Source organism: Mustela erminea, chromosome 2 (genome assembly GCF_009829155.1).
Source record: "Mustela erminea isolate mMusErm1 chromosome 2, mMusErm1.Pri, whole genome shotgun sequence".
NCBI lineage: Eukaryota > Metazoa > Chordata > Mammalia > Carnivora > Mustelidae > Mustela > Mustela erminea.
The window spans coordinates 96172037-96189730 of NC_045615.1; the positions used below are offsets into that span (position 1 = coordinate 96172037).

The window sequence follows — 17694 nt, forward strand, 5'->3', positions numbered from 1 at the left end:
CATGTGTTACCAAGGTGGATATTACTATTATTCCTTCCATTAGAACTATGCTTTATGCTCATGCCTCCATCCACCTTTGTTAGAACATTATTCATGAGCACGTAAAGATAATTTGGCATGATACTCTTCTTCCAATTTGAGCCAACAAGTTGTACAAGAGAGTTTCCAGCCTCATCATTATCCATAGACTCTCTTGCTTCTCTGCCTGATTAAGTTTTAATTGGTTAATGATCAGGGTATATGGTGAAAAGAATGAATCACAATTCTAAACAGCTAAAGCTCAAGGGGAAATGAAAATAATGGTAACATGAAAGTCAGCATGGGAAAAAAAGACTCTCCAAGAATTTAATACCCTATGCAGATAGCCTCAAATAATTTCAAATTTATTTTGACATTTAGCCTGATATACATGACCAAGAATGAATTAGAAAAAAGATCAATGTTGTTTTGAGTCAAGTTACCACCTGAATTAAAATGTATAAAAAAATCTTTAAATGTCTGCCCAATGTTATTTAAAGAGATAGCGACAATCAGGTTTGGTTTGGAATAATGATTTGGTCTCCAACTTCACTAATCCACAGCCTTAGTCTTTGTTGTTTTAACAAAGCATCTTCATTTGCAATTCTGCTCTGGTTTTTAAAGATCCTCTGGCAAAAATTAAATCCAGAAAGCATCTTGAATCTTTAGAAAATATTATAATAAAGTTGCAGATAAATACAATTCGTTTTTCAGGATACAACCAAGAATTAAAAGCCTGGGTAAAGGGCCATTGTGCTATCAATTAGACCAAATCCATCAATTTGAAAATTTATATGTATATATAGATATAGATATAGATATATTTTTTAAGATTTTATTTATTCGTTTGACAGACAGAGATCAAAAGTAGGCAGAGAGGCAGGCAGAGAGAGAGGCAGGCAGAGAGAAAGGGGGAAGCAGGCTCCCTGCTGAGCAGACAGCCTGATGCAGGGCTTGATCCCAGGACTCTGGGATCATGACCTGAGCCGAAGGCAGAGGCTTTAACCCACTGAGCCACCCAGGCACCCCTGAAAATTTATATTTTAAATTAAGATAATTATTTCTATTTTTTTATTTTCTATTTTTAAATTTTTTTTTCTATTTTTTAATTTCTATTTAAATTTTGAAGTTGACTCTGATAAGGACAGACACATATTCATGGAACCATATTCTATGACAAATTCATTAGCATTAGTGGGATAATATCCGTGGCGGCCATGCATGCGGGACTTGGATACAAGGACTTTGTTAACTTCCTTATATTTCTTCACCAAAAACTCAATCCCTAATCTTGATCAGTTATCTTAAAAATTGAAAAGGAAACCTAAATAAGGCAATATGGGTAAATCCTAGCAAAACAATGGCCTAGCACACTATGATGAATAATTCATAAAATAAATGTAAACTCTCTGTGTGAGTGAGTGTGCACTTCTGGGTGGAGGGACAGGACTGAAGATGCCTACAAACACTAACTTGGTCTCCTTACAGGTATATCTCACTCATTCAAAACTGAAAAATAAATTCATTTTCACAGAGAATGAAGCCAAATACATAAGACATGGATCATATGACAACCTGTTATGATTTTAATCATTTTCATTCTACCCTGGTTGCATCTGAGGAAAAATTTCATATATGATACCTACTAACAAGGGACATTCCTCAGAAAGAATCAGTTATGTTACTAGAAAAGCTCTAGATAACCACTGCATTTTCTTGGTGGTAAATACAGCATTTACCTACAGTTATGGTTAAGTACAATAGTTCCTTTTCTTTGTCTGTTTGGAAATTTTTTGGTTGGGAGATCATGCACAAGAATAGATTTAATTTTTACATACCACAAATATATTTTATTTTATGATTTTTCCCCACAATTGTATTTTAAAAAGTCAACTAGAGGACTAAACTTAATTCTTAGAGCAAAAAGAAGCTGCATGAAATATACCTATTATAAAAGAGTGACATGATTATATTTGATTTTTAGAAAGTTTACTGGATGTCAAAGTAGAGAATGTACTAGAAGTTGGAAACTTAATAAGGTAACAAGCTTGTTTGGAGGTTATTTTAATATTCTAGGAAAGGAAAATAATAAAAATAATCTAGGTCAAAATAGAAACAGATGACAAGAGAAGAGAATCTGGGTTCCAAAGAAAATTATTAAATGGGGTAAAAGGCTATTTATTCAATGGAATTACCTAGCCTTAGAAATGGAATTAGAAGCACTTTAGAATTGAAATGATGAAAGAGAGGAATTTCAGGTAAAACCAATAAATTATGGACTATTAAACTATCTGGAAGTATAAAGAAGGAAGGATTTTAGTAAAGGATGATGAGTTTAGTTCTAACAGTGTGGTTTTTGAAATGTCTTAAAATACCCAGAAAACAGTTTTCATTCAGAAAACAGACATGAGTCTGGATTTTAAGGGAGGTATTAAGTCTCAAAAAGCATATTTCTAGAAATCATTGACTAATAGTGGAAATCAAAGATATGCATAAAGTCACTGAAAGCAAGTGCATCTAGTGAGAAAAAAGGATGACTGAAGATTGAACCTTAAGGCACAAAACCATTCAGGGGCGTGAGAAGAGAAATTAGCTAGTAAAGGCACTGGCAGTGACAGGAGGAGAAGCAGAGAAGAACAACTGAGGAAACAATGTCATCACTCTATTTAATGGGTGTTTCTCAAGTAAACAAGGTCATTAAATTAAGAGAAAGTAGCTCCCAGCCCTTCTTAACCAGAAAGCCTATCTGAGAAATTGAGTCTACCTTGCAGTAGTACCTTCTCTTTCTGCCCAAGCAAGGGAGCCAAAAATACCTTCTGATGACACCTCCTGGAAGATTTATAGACTTAAGGTACTCAAGCTGAGAGTCTGGCAGACAAAGCTGATCACCCCCAGAGCAAAGCCAGTATAAAGTGTTCCAGTGCTACATAGAGACAAGGGATTAATTCACAGACAAGGCTGAGGTTAGCTCCCATTCCTCTCAACCAGAGAACCTGTTTGGGAAATTGAGAGTAAATAGAGCAGCCCCTCCCCCTACTGCCTAGTCAAGGGAGCTGAGATATACTATAGAGGTTGTCTTCCAGCTCCATCCAAACTGAAGGCCTGGCAATTCCCGGAAGCTGTGTGGACCCGTGGCACTCCAGCTGAGAGATGGACAGTCAGAGCCAATAGTTTGCAGAACAAACTTAGTGGCGGTGCTGTGTTTAGTCAGGGAACTTGGGGTGGGGCTTGTCTTGAGTTAAGAGAACAACAACAAAAAAAGCTTTATGGCTTCAGAGCTGCTTTTCCCACTGCTCCTGGGAAGAGAATCTAATTTGTAACCCCACTTATCTCTAATACAACTTTCAGTCTGTCCAACCAAGGAACCTAACCAGAGCATGGGGAAATCTGCATAGCTCATTCAACAGCCCAATATACAGTGGCACTTGAACAGAGAGCACAGCCTGTGACTTCCCCTACCTGCAGAGCAAAACTAGTTACCTCATCTGACCAGGGAATTCAGTGCACACTCTGGCTTGATTCAGGTCCCCAAACAAATTATACAGGTCCAGAGCCCCATTCTACTGCCCTGCCAGGCCAGGGAAGTCAATTCATAGCTCTACCTACTCTCAAATATTGAACCCAGTCCTGACCATCCAGTAAGCCTCACCAGAGAATCCAAGCAAGCATGGAGCCCAATCCTACAGCTTCAGTTGGATAGGAAACCAAGCCCATAATACTATAAAAATATTTTCAGCCAGTGGCACTCACTGCAGACACTCCCTTCAGAATTTGCCCCCCAAAAGACCATAATAGCAGGCCCCACCTGCGCAAGGACATTACCAGAAGACAAACCCAGAAACCCAAGCTGAGTTGACTATTGAAGAGCTGTCTCTACCAAAGAAAATTTGTAAGTCTAGGAGAGGAGCTTAATTATTAAAATAAACAAATAGCATTAATAAGGACACAAAGATTAAACACACACACACAAAAAAACAGGTAAATATAACATCACCACATCACCACATCACCAAAGGAAATTAATAAAGTTCCAATACCTGACCCTAAATAAATGGAGATCTATGAACTGTCAAATAAAGATTTAACAACAATCATCTAAAGAAGTTTAGTGAATTACAAGAAAGCACAGACACACAACTAAATAAAATCAGAAATAAAATGCATGAGCAAAATGAGAAGTTGGATAAGAAAATAGCTACCATCAAAAAAACCCACAATTAAATGGAAATTTTAGAGTTGAAAAATACAATAACTGAACTGAATAACTCAATAAAGAGTTTTAAAAGAATCTGACCATGCAAAAAAAAAAAAAGAAAAAAGAAATCACTCACTTGAAGGATAAGACTTTGAAAATTACCAGTCAGAGAAGGAAAAAGAAAAAAAGAATGAAAAAAAGTGAAGAAAGCCTACATAAATTATAGTAGAGAATAAAAAAAAAAAAACAATATGCACACTATGAAAATGCCAGAAAGAGAAGAGAAAGAAAAAGTGACAAAAAGTTATATATGTGTGAAGTAGCATGGCTGAAAAGTTCCTGAATCTGGGGAAAAGAAAAGATATGGACATTCAGATCCATGAAGCCCAGAAGTTCCTAAAAAGTTAAACTTAAATAGGGTTAAACAGAGGCACAGTATAATTAAATTGTCTATAGTCAAAGATAATGAAAGAATTTTAAGAGCATCAAAAGAAAAGAGAAAAGTTATATACAAGGGAACCCCCATAAGAGTATTAGCAGATTTCTCAACAGAAATTTTTCAGGACAGGAGAGAATGTAATGATATATTCAAAATATTGAAAGAAAATAACTATCAGCCAAGAATTCTATACCCAGTGAAGCTATCCTTCAGAAACAAAGGAAGTAAAAAGAATTTACTAACAAACAAAAGTTGTGGTTATTTATTACCACCAGACCTGCTTTACCAGAAATGTTAACAGGTGTTCTTTGAATGAAAGTTAAAAAATATATATATATATATATTGGGTACCTCAGGGGCTCAGTCAATTAAGCATCTGCCTTTGGCTCAGGTCATGATCTCAGAACCCTGGGATCAAGCCCCATTTTGAGCTCCCTGCATAGAAGGCAGTCTGTGTCTCCTCTGTCCCCTTTCCTCATTCATGCACTTTCTCTCACACACAAAAATAAATAAATAAAATATTTTTAATAAAAGAAAACTAATTTAGATAATAAAAATATAAAAAGTGTAAATCTCACCAGAGATTTAATGGTAAATATAGAGTCATAGATAAATTCTACAATCTGGTAATAGTGGTGTATAATTCACTTACAATCTTAATTAGAAAGTTAAAAAAAAGTAGTTTAAAGAATCATAACTACAATGATCTCTTATGAGGAACACTATTAAAAAACAAACAAACATGTAAATTGTAACAGCAATAGTCTAAACTGTGAGGTGGAAGAGAAGTAAAAGTGTTAATTCAAAAACTCTATTGAAGATAAATTGTTATCAGTTTAGAGTGTTATAAATTTAAGGTATTTCATATTTTTCTAAAATATATTTTTAAATTTAAGCTTAAAATAGAAGTTTAAGATCTTTTAAGATTTTCCCCCATAAGGAGAAATCCTGTAGTAACTACTCAAAAGAATATGACAAAAAACTCAAAGCATACAAATACAAAAAAAAGAAACTTAAAAAAGACAAGACAAAACAACAACAACAATAAAACAAGGAGCAACAGAACTATAGAACAACTAGAAAACTATTGACAAAATGGCAAAAATAAGCCCTCACTTACTAATAATTACTTTAAATGAAAATGGATTAAATTCTCCAATAAAAGACACAGAATTGCTGAATGGTTTTTAAAAATAAGATCTATCAATATGCTGTCTACAAGAGACTCACTTGAGCCTTAAAGACAGACTGAGAATAAAGGGATGGAAAAAGACATTTCAAGAACATGATAACCAACATAAAGCAGGGGTAGCTATAATTCTATCAGACAAAAAAGACTTTAAATTAAAAATGGTAAAAAGAGATAAAGAAGATCATTATATGGTGATAAACAGATCAATACATCGAGAAAATACAATTGTATACACTCAATACTGTAACATCTAAATATATAAAGCAAAATAAAGCTGAATCAAAAACAAACAAAACAAAAATAAAAACAAAGCTAAACGGAAAAATCAACAAAAATACAATAATAGTTTGGGACTTTAATACCCCACCTTCTGCAATGGATAGATCATCTAGACAGAGAATCAGTGAGGAGCAAAGTGGATTTGGACAATATTACAGACCAAATGGAATCATCAGAAATATACAGAACATTATGCCCAACAATAGCAAATGTTTTTTTTTTTTGTTTTTTTTTTTCACAAGATGACATGGAACATTTTTTAGGCTAGACCATGTGTTTGGGCACAAAATAAGTCTTAGCAAATTCAAGAAGACTAATACTGAAACATCATGAAACTAGAAATAAAAAGCAAGAGGAAAACTGGAAAATTCACACATGGAACACATGGAAATTAAACAACATTACCCTGAACAGCCTATGATTAAAGAAGAAATTAAAGGAGAAATAAAAATATTTCTTCAGACAAATGAAAAGGGAAACATAACATACTAGAACTTGTGAGATGCAGCAAAAGAAGTTCTAAGAGAGAAGTTCACAAAAATACCTACATTAAGAAGCAAGAGAGATCCCGAATAAACAACCTAACCTGTACTTTAAAGAACTAGGAAAAGAAAAACAAACAGTCAAATTCATTGTAATAAAAGAAATCATAAATATTAGAGCAGAAACAAATGAGATAAATAACAAAAAAATAGAAAAGGTTAACCAAGAGTTGGTTAACTAAGATTAACTAAGAGTTGGTTCTTTCAAAAAGTAAACAAATTGACAAACTCCTAGCTAACAAGGAAACTCCTTTCCTAACAAGGAAAAAGGAGAGAGGACCTGAATCAACAAAATTATAAATGAAAAAGGAGATACTATACCTGATAACACACAAATTCAGAGGACCATAAGAGATCATGATAGTACCTGGGTGGCTGAGTCGGTTAAGCATCTGCCTATGGCTCAAGTCATGATCCCAGAGTCCTGAGAATAAGCCCAGCATCAAGCCCCCTGCTCGATGGAGTCTGCTTCTCTCTTTTCCCCTGCCCCTCCTCTACTCTTCTCTCTCTTTCTTTTTCTCAAATAAATAAATAAAATCTTTTAAAAGAAAGAGAGATCATAATAACCAACTGTATAACAATAAACTGGAAAACCAAGAAGAAATGGAAAAAGATTCTTAGAAGCATACAATTTACCGAGACTCAGTAAATAAGAATAAAAATATGAATAGACCAATTACTAGTAAAAAAATTTGAATCAGTAATCAAAAGTCCCCCAATAACAACAAAAAAGTCCAGAACCAGATGTTTTCACTGGTAAATTTTACCAAACATTTAAAGAATTCACTCCTATCCTCCTCAAACTCTTCTAGCAACTTAAAGAGGAGGGAATACTCCCAAACTCATTTTGTAAGACCTATGTTATCCCAATACCAAACCCAGAAGAGACAATACTAAAAACAAAAACTACAGGCTAATTTCCATGATGACTATAGATGCAAAAATTTTCAATGAAACATTAACTAAATCAAATTCAGCAGCACATTATACACCATGGCCAAGTAAGGTCTATTCTTAGGATGCAAGGATGGTTCAACATATACAAATCCATCAATGTAATAGAACACATTAGTAGAATTAAAGGAAAGAATCACATAATTTCATGTAACAGGTGCAGAAAAAGCATTTGCAAAAGTTTAAAATCCATTCATGATAATAACTCTTAAACAAATTAGTCATAGAAAGAACATAACTCAATACAATAAAAGCAAAAAATGACAATCCCATAGTTAACATCATAGTCAATGGGGAAATGTTGAAACCTTCCTCTAAAATCAGGAATTAGACAAAGCTGCATACATTCATGACTCCCATTCAACATAGTTCTAGAAGTCCTAGCTAGAACAATCAGGAAGAAAAGGAAATAAAAGGAATCAGAATGGGAAAAGAGCAAGTAAAACTCTCTATTTGCAGATGACATGATTTTATAAATAGAAAAACCTAAAAACTCAACCAAAAAGCTGGTATACCTAATCAATGAATCAATACTGAATTCATTAAAGTTGCAAGACACAAAATTAGCATTAAAATTCAGTAGTGTTTATATATACTAACATTGATTTTTTTAAGATTATATTTAGTTGTTTATTTTGGGGGGATAGAATTGGGGGAGGAGCAGAGGGAGAGGGACAAGCAGAGTCCATGCTGAACATAGAGCCTGACTCTGTGCTCAATCCCAGGACACGAGATCATGACTTCAGTCAAAATCAAGAGTCAGACTCTGAGAAACAAACTGAGGGTTTTGGAGGGGAAGGGTATGGGGGGTTCGGTGAGCCTTGTGGTGGGTATTATGTATTGCATGGAGCACTGGGTGTGGTGCATAAACAATGAATTCTGAAAAGAAATAAAGTAAAATTAAATTTTTTTAAAAAGTCAGATGCTTAACTGACTGAGTCACCCTGGTGCCCCAACAATGAATTTTCTAAAAATGAATGAATGAATGAATGAATGAATGAATGAATCCCATTTAAAATAGCATCAAAAACAATAAAATACTTAGGAGTAACTTTAGCTAAGGAGGTGAAATTTCTCTACTATGAAACCTACAAGACATTGATGGAAGAAATTAAAGAAGACACACATAAGTGGAAAGATACCCCATATTCATGCATTGGAGTAATTAATATTGCTAAAATATCAATACTATCAAAAGTTATCTATAAATTCAATGCAATTCTTATCAAGATTCCAATGGCATTTTCTTAACCAAAGTAAAGAAAAAGTACTAAAACATAGATGTAACCACAAAAGACCCCAAATAATCACAGAAAGCCCAAGAAGAACAAAGTAGGAGATGTCACACTTTCTGATTTCAAGCTATACTAGAAAGATATAGTCATCTAAACAGTGTGGTAATATAAAGACAGAGCAATAGACCAATGGAACAGAATCAAAAGGCCAGAAATAAATCCAAGCATATATGGTCAACTAATACTTGACAAGGGAGCCAAGAATACTCAATGGGAAAAAACAGTCTTTTCAATATATGGTGTTGGGATAATTGGATATTCATATGTAAAAGAATGAAACTTGGGGCACCTGGGTGGCTCTGACAGTTAGGCTCTGACTCTCAGATTTGCTTCAGGTCCTAATCTTGTGGCTTGTGAGATCAAGCCCCATGTTGGGCTCCACACTCAGAGGGATTCTGCTTAGATATTCTCTCGCTTTACCCCTTCCCCCACTCTCTTTCAAATAAATAAATTTTAAAAATGAATAATACTTAACCATTATTTTACACCATTCACAAAAATTAACTTAAAATAGATTATTAAAGACTTAAATGTAAGAAACCATGGAACTCCTAGAACACATGGGAATAAAGCTCCTTGATGTAGGTCTTAGTAATGGAATTTTGGATATGACACCTAAAGTATAAGCAACAAAAGCAGAAATAAGTGAGTGGGACTCCATTAAACTAAAAATCCTCTGCACAGCAGAAGAAACCATCAATAAAGTGAAAAGATAACCTATAGAATAGTAAGAAATATTTGTGAACCAAACATATGAAAAGGGATTAATATCTAAAAATATGTAAAAATCCCATACAATACAATATTAAAAAACAATAATAATCCAATATAAAAAATGGGTAAAGGACCTGAATAGATATCTCTCTAAAGAGGGTATATAAAGGCCAATAAGTAAATGAAAAGATGCTCAACATCACTAGTCAATAGAGAAATGCAATTTAAAACCACAATGAGATATCACCTCATGTCTGTTATAATGGCCATCATCAAAAAGTTAAGAGATAACAAGTAATGCCATAAATGTGGAGAAAGGGAACCCTTGTGGGAACTATTGGTGGGAATGTAAATTGGTATAGCCACAATGGAAACCAGTATGGAGGATCCTCAATTAAGAAAAAAAAAAATAGAATTACCATATGATCTAGCAATTCAACTTTCTGAAATATATCCAAAGAAAATAAAAACATTAGCTGAAAAAGACATCTGCACCTTCATATTCATAACAACATTATTTACAATAGCCAAAACAGGGAAACAACATAAGTGTCCATAGACAGATAAATAAATAAATAAATTATGGAATGATATATACAATAGAATGTTATTCAGTCACAAAAAAATAAGACAATCCTATCATTTGTGATGACATGGGTTGACCTTGAAAGCATTATAAGTGAAATGTCAATGAAAGACAAATACTATATGATCTCATGTATATCTCGAATCCAAACCACACACACACACACATACACACATAGAGAAAAAGATCAGATTTGCAGTGACTAGAGGCAAAGGGTAGGGGTCATGAAATTGGAGGAAGGTGGTCAGGAAGTAAAGACTTCTAGTTATTAGATAAATAAGTACTAGGGATACGAAATGATGACTACAGCTAAAACTGATATGCAATATATAGGAAAACTGTTCAGAGTAAGTCCTATGAGTTCTCATTATACAGAGAAAGTTTCTTTATTTTATTTTATTTTTATTGTATCTATATGAGAAGATGGATGTTAGGTCTACCATGGTAATTATTTCAATATATAAAAATCAAACCATCATGCTCTACACCTTAAACTTATACAATGATGTAGGTCAATTTTCTCTCAATAAAACTGGAGAAAATAAAATAATATAGAAAAAAAAGCGATGGCTTTTCTTAAAAAGAATGGGGATACTTGAGCATATATAAATGCTGAGAGGACATGGCCAGAAAAACAAAAGAGAAATTGAAGATTAAGGAGAAAGGGAGATGATTGATGGGGCAAGAAAAAATTAAGTTATATAATCTGCTGTAATGAGAGAAAGGGGGGTATGAAGATAAAATGAGGCATGATTTGAAAAGTATGAACAGAAATGAGGATATTCTTCCCAATGCCCTAATTTTTTCTCATTCAAAAGTAAGCCATGTTTATGAATTATGGAATGCAAAAAATTTCTCAACCTGACTTCAGAAGCACAGTATATAAAGGAAATATTAATAAATTTGACTATATTAAAATAAAAAAATTCCATAAGTAAAAGATACCATAAAAAGTGAGGTAACAAATTATATACTAGGGAAATTTATTTGTAATGCAGAAATTTCAGCTTCACTTTAGAATATACAAAAATGTAAAGACTATTATTCCCACTATAAACTCAAGAAAAAGCTGAATATATAAAAATCACAACTTTTCCTTAACTACTCTGAAAGCAGCAGTCTCAGAGGAACTAACTAGCCTGATATCTAAGAAAAAGTAAATGCCTTCATGGAACAGAGCTTCCCTCCACAGAAGAAGAGATGTCAGGCCTCACATAAGCTGGTACGAATTCAGCCAGAATATTTAATGACTTACTGAAAGTCAAGAGTGGGCTACTATCAAAGTCCAGAGATACTTGAAGCCATAAACTCAAGGGTAATCTGCATTCACTAACAGACTTTTCTTTATCCTCACTAGATGCTCAGGAGAAAGACTGGAAACAAATTGGGAATCTGGATAAAGCATCCTTTGGTGATTCAAGCCTCTGAGAGGGAAGCTGGGAGTCTCTGAAGACACACCACTTGGATCATCCTCCCTGTAGAACAAAAACTGCAGACTGTTGTCATCAGGACACAAGTGAAGATTCATTGCAGTCAAGAGAGATCAGAGATCCTCTGATACTCTATTGCTAAGAGAAGGACAGGACCCCTGAGAAAGCCTTATCCCCAAAACCCAAGAATACAGATTTTGCCTAAAGTCAAGGCTGAAGTAGTACAACAGAGAATGTCTCTAATCCCAACTACCAGTCCAGCAAACACTGGACAACTAGTAGCAGCAGCCTACCACGGAGGGAGGTATAAAAGCATGAACACCGAACCTCTGTTAGGTAGAAGCTATGAGGAAAAGCCTGAAATAGAGAGTGGAGAACAAAGTCTCCAGCCACTCAAATGCCACTCTAAGTACAAATGAGTGCTTGAGTAATTTGAAACTGGTGATGAACGGAAGGTAGCCATACCAACAACAAAACCCAAACCCAGGTCAGTTACTGACTAGGTTGACTCAAATTAAAGACTTAGTAGAAAAAGAGAAATTCCCACTTTCCGGCATAAGTACTATTTATTTCATATGTATTATCTTATATACCACACAAAGAAGATGAACACAAAGATAAAGATGAAGACAAAGAAAAATAGTTAACAGAAAAGGAGAAAAAAAAAAGGCAATCAAGAGAACCAGATTCATATACGGCCCCAATGTTGGAACTATTAGAAATAGAATATACCAAAGACTCTAATGGGAAATGTGGATGGAGTGCCTGCGCGGTTCAGTGGGTTAAGCCTCTGCCTTTGGCTCAGGTCATGATATCAGGGTCCTGGGGTCTAGTCCTGCATGTGGCTCTCCACTCAGCAGGGAGCCTGCTTCTCCTTCTCTCTGCCTGACTCTCTGCCTACTTGTGATCTCTCTCTCTCTCTCTGTCAAATAAATAAATAAAATCTTTAAAAAATATGGGTAACTTGCATGATCAGATGGAGACTTTTAGCAGAGATAGAAGCTACTGGAAATGATTAAATGCAAATCCCAGGGATATAAAACAAAAACAAAGATAAAGAATGGCTTTAACAATCTAATTAGTAGAAATGATACCATCAAGGAAATAATCAGTGAACTTGAAAAGAGACTAATAGAAATTATCCAGACTGAAACACAAAAGAAAGAAGTGAAAAGGCATGAGAACATTCAAAAACTGTGACACAATGATGAACAAAAATGTATGTATTATTTGAATCTCAGAAGAAAGAAAAAGACATGATAGGTATTTGAAGAGGCTGTAGCCCAAGATTTTCCCAAAATCTTAAATATCCACACATCAATCTAAAAAGTACAGAAAATACTAGAGTAATGACATATACATACACCAATAAACAAATAAGCAAACAAACAAAAAATTCCATCTATATTGTATTCAAGCTACTGAAAAATGAAAATAAAGAGAAAATTTTAAGACAACCAAAGCAAAACAAAACACAAATTACACACAGAGTAACAAAAATAAGAAAATATTTTGGATTTCTTGTTAGTACATAGGTGACATTGAAAGTTCTGAAACAAGGGGCGCCTGGGTGGCTCAGTGGGTTAAAGTCTCTGCTTTCAGCTCAGGTCATGATCCCAGGGTCCTGGGATCGAGCCCTGCATTGGGCTCTCTGCTTCAGCAGGGAGCCTGCTTCCTCCTCTCTCTCTCTCTGCCTGCATCTCTTTTACTTGTGATCTCTGTCAAATAAATAAATAAAATCTTAAAAAAAAACAACAACAAAAAGAAAGTTCTGAAACAGGAAAAACATCAACTCCAGATTTTTTAAAAGTAGAAATAACCTGTAAAAATTAGGAGGGATAAAGACTTTTATCCAGACAAATAAAAACTGACAAATTCATTATTATCGGAACTGCACTGCAAGAAATAACAAAGGAAGCTCTTCAAGCAAGACATAACAATACTTAGATCTCTTTTGTATCTCTTAGATATGAAAGAAATGGAGAGTGCTACAAATGGTATAAATGAAAGTAGATGTTAATTTCATCTTTTCTGACTAGTGAGTATAAAAGATAATTGCCGAAGGCAGAGGCTGGCACACTTCTGTGAAAGACAGATAGTAAATATTTTAGGCTTTTTGGAATACGCAGTTTCTGTCACAACCATTCAACTCTGCTATGGTTGTGTAAAAACAACCACTGACAATACATAAACAAAGAGGTGTGATTGTATATAATATTTCATTTGTAAAAGTAATTAATTTCAGGATTTGGTCTACAGACTAGAGTTTGCTAACCGCTGGCCTAAAGCAAAAACGGTAGCGATATATTAAATGCTTATGACATGTAGAAAAAATATATATAACAATAGCAAGAAGGAATGACAGGGATGATTGAGGAGTTATTGTTCTTTAGTTCTTACACTAAAAGTATAGTATGCAATTATATCACTGAGATATTTGAAGGTAGACTAATTAATAAAAACATTTATGGTAATTTGGGGAGTAATTACTAACTTTTAAAAATAAGTATAAATAATAAGCCAATCATGGAGGTAAAATGGAATAACAAAAAATACAAAATAAATTTAAAAGCAGAGGAAAAAAAAACCAATAGCATAGAGAATACATAGTAAAAGGTTTGTTTTTAATCAAACTACATCAATAATAACATTACATGTAAGCTACACACACATAGACACACACACACACACACACACACACATACCCAATTAAAGGAAAGAGAAGATTATCAGCTTGGATATTAAAGAATGGATTATATGCTTCATATTTATAATTAAAAACAATGACATGAATAGGTTAAAAGTAAAAGGACTGAAAAAGTTATATCATGGAATCACTAATCAAAAGAAAATTGCAGAGACTATATTAATACCAAATAAAATAGATTTCATGTAAAGAATATGAGCATTATATAATGATAACATGGTTATTCACTAAGAAGATGTAACAATCTTAAAGGTAAATGCACCTAACAGAACTTCATAATATATGAAGCAAAAACTTAAATACTTCTCAAAGGAGAAAAAATAAAACTTAAAGAAGAAATAGATAAATCCACAATGATATACTCAGAGATGCCAACATTCCTTTCTCAACAATGGACTGGACAAGTAGACAAAAAATCAGTGAGGATATAGAATACTTAAATAACACTACCAACAACTTGACCTAATTGACAGTTACTACAAATCTCGTTCAACAACAGAATATACACTTTGTTTCAAAGTACACATGGAATATTTACTAAGATTATATCCTAGGTTGTAAAACAGACCTTAACAAACTAAAAAACTATGTGTGTGTATGTACATTTATATCAAAACCAGTCACTACACTACATATCAAAATGTGCTTAGAGGGAGATTTATAGGATTAAATGTTTATGTTAGAAAAGAAGTTCTCAGATCAATAATATAAGCTAAAAAGCAAGTCTACGTCTAAGGTTATATTCTAGAAAAATTCTTGAAAATGTACACCAGAAGACAAAGGAATTTTCATATTAAATCAACTTTAATTAAAAAATATTAAAACAGGCTAAATGCCCATCAAATGCCCTTATGCCTAAATGTCCATAGGAAAATGGACAAATACATTGTAACCTTTTCATTTTATACAAAATGGATCTTCATTTCATATATCAACATTAATTAACTTCGCAAAGTATAAAGAAAAGAGGAGAAAGAATGAGGGGGGGCAGGAAGACACAGAGAGGGCTGTGATTGTACTTATAGAAAATTTATAAACACGTAAAATGATACTCTAGTTCTATGTTGTGTAGGGATACATAAACATGAAGTACAGTCACAGAGATATGCACGATAAACACTAAAATCAGAATCTTTATGATGTTTGGGAGGATGAGTATAAGGGATGTGATCAGAAAGGGGAACAGAAGAAACTTAATAGTTTTGGGAAAGTTTCATTAAACTGAGTAGTAGGTAAAAAGTATTTTCTATATTTTTCTTTATATCCCTGGTATGTCCCAAATTCTCATTGTAAATTTAATTAGCTAAAAAGGCAAAGTCATGTGTTGAGAGGAAGTGGGAAGGAAATTGGGTAGGAGCTTGGAAAAGAAAGATAGAGTTTGGGTTTGCCAGATGAGGGAACAATGGGGGCAGACTTATGGGTCCAGCAGGGCCTAGAGACCACAGATCTGTAGTGGTCTCAGCCTGACTATCTCTGTGGCTTTCTCCAACCATGCTCAGCATTATCATTGAGGAGGATAGTTTAGTTGACAGTGTAGGGTTTTGGCCTGCTGGTGCAGTGAGAGAAGAGTGCAACCAAGAATATAATAATACAAATATGACCAAACCGCTTTTAGACTGGATTGGGAAGTCATTAAAGGGGAAGATGTAACAATACTGGAAGATGGGAGAATAATTCAGGTCTGAGTGATGAGAAGTCTAGGGGACTGCCACAGGCATACATGAGTCGCAGAAATTGTGTGGTATTGTTGGTCACTAGCACTAGTAAGAAGAAAAAGCTGTGCATCGTGAGTGTTCAGGGGTTATCTCCATGGAAACTGAAATCTCCCAGGAGGATAGAAGGTAGGACTGGGAACTAGGGGAAGGCAGTGTCTACTAGGAAAGTCTTCTTCCTGGAAGAAAGCAGGAATTTGGCCAAAGAGCACAGTAAAAAGGGTAGAGGTGTGGTACAGCTAGACATCCGTAATCTTAAACAAGGTCCTAACAGCTTAAAGGGCCTCTTGTGACTACTAGGAAGATAGCAGCCCTGCCTCCAGTCTCTGTAGTATATGGCCAGTCTATATTAGAGCAGGCAGCCTGGAAGAAGGAAACCCCAGAAAACCAGGTTTCCATTAAGACCAAGAGACTAAGGAAACATTTTCTGAAGAGGTAGAAAGTGAAAGAAACTTTTTTCATTGGAACAGAAGACCCCAAGGATATTATGTGACATTTTAAAAGTGAGAAGATCAGGGGAAGATTGAGTCATGACTAACTAAGCCCATACCAAAATAAGGATGACACAAGGGGCAAAGGACACTGGGCAGGAGGTACGTGTGGTTTAGGTGGCATCCCAGGATGACAGGAGGTAAAGCATCATACGATGGGCTGTGGTCAGGTTCTAAGCGTACCTCTGGTTAAAGATGTTCCCTAGCCTGTTCAGGCTGAGGTCCAGTCAGGCATTGTTGGAGGGTTGCTGTCACTATGTACCTGTGGCTTTTGTTTAGGTTTCCAAACAGTGCTTTGATATAAAATGTTGAATAAGTGATTATTTCTAGCAATTTCAAAAATAGAACAGCAATGCTCTATTATGGTGATGGTATAGCCTTTCAGTAGTTAACCCACTAAATGTGTTCACTTCATGCCAGTATCCCAAAAGTTCTGAAGCCAGGACATTCTGATCAACCAGATATATTTCACAATGCCAGATCGCTTTACCCTCTGCACTCCCAAAATTTACAAGATGATGGACAAGGCTTGTAAGGATCAGCCATATGCTATGTACGAAGAGGTAAAACCAGGTATATGATGCAGATGGGGATTTACCTCTACCTACTCAGATTCTTTTTCCTCACTGGAAATGTCAGGGTACTTTGAAGGCTACCATCTTTGTAGTATAATGATATTCAAAGTTCTGCAACCAGGCCCCTATTCTCACTAACAGGGATTTATTCTAATTTACATCATTTGAAAGGAATAGAAGAATTGAAAAAATGGTATCAGATAAAAGGTTCCTTTTGTGGAAAAAATGGCATAAATTGGCAAATTTGATATTTCACCTGAAAAAAAAAAAAAATACCAGGCATGTATTTAAGGTCAAGGCCTTCTTTCCTAACCCATGAGGCCCTTGACTAGGCAGAAGATAACTGCTGTTAGAGCCATGAATGAACATTCAGGGGCAACATTTCTGCCTGGGAAAACCAACTGTATCAGTAGAAAATTTAATTCTCCACATCATCCATATGATTTTGCTACCAATATTAAATTCAATACAAGCCTCCTCATATTGAATAAGGAGAATAAAAATGAGAGTTATCAGGGCTCCAGATGGACCAAAAGTCTAGCTTCTGTTAGTCAGCAATGTTCTC

The 17694-nt window shown here is 34.7% G+C and overlaps 1 protein-coding gene and 1 pseudogene across 4 annotated transcripts in view; one reads left to right on the forward strand and one right to left on the reverse strand.

Moving 5' to 3' along the window:
* The window catches only part of INPP4B (inositol polyphosphate-4-phosphatase type II B), an 805823-nt gene that overhangs the window by 366798 nt on the left and 421331 nt on the right, over window positions 1-17694 (reverse strand). The gene's annotated exons all lie outside the window — the stretch shown is intronic.
* LOC116582436 overlaps window positions 17028-17694 on the forward strand; it is a 115021-nt pseudogene continuing 114354 nt past the window's right edge.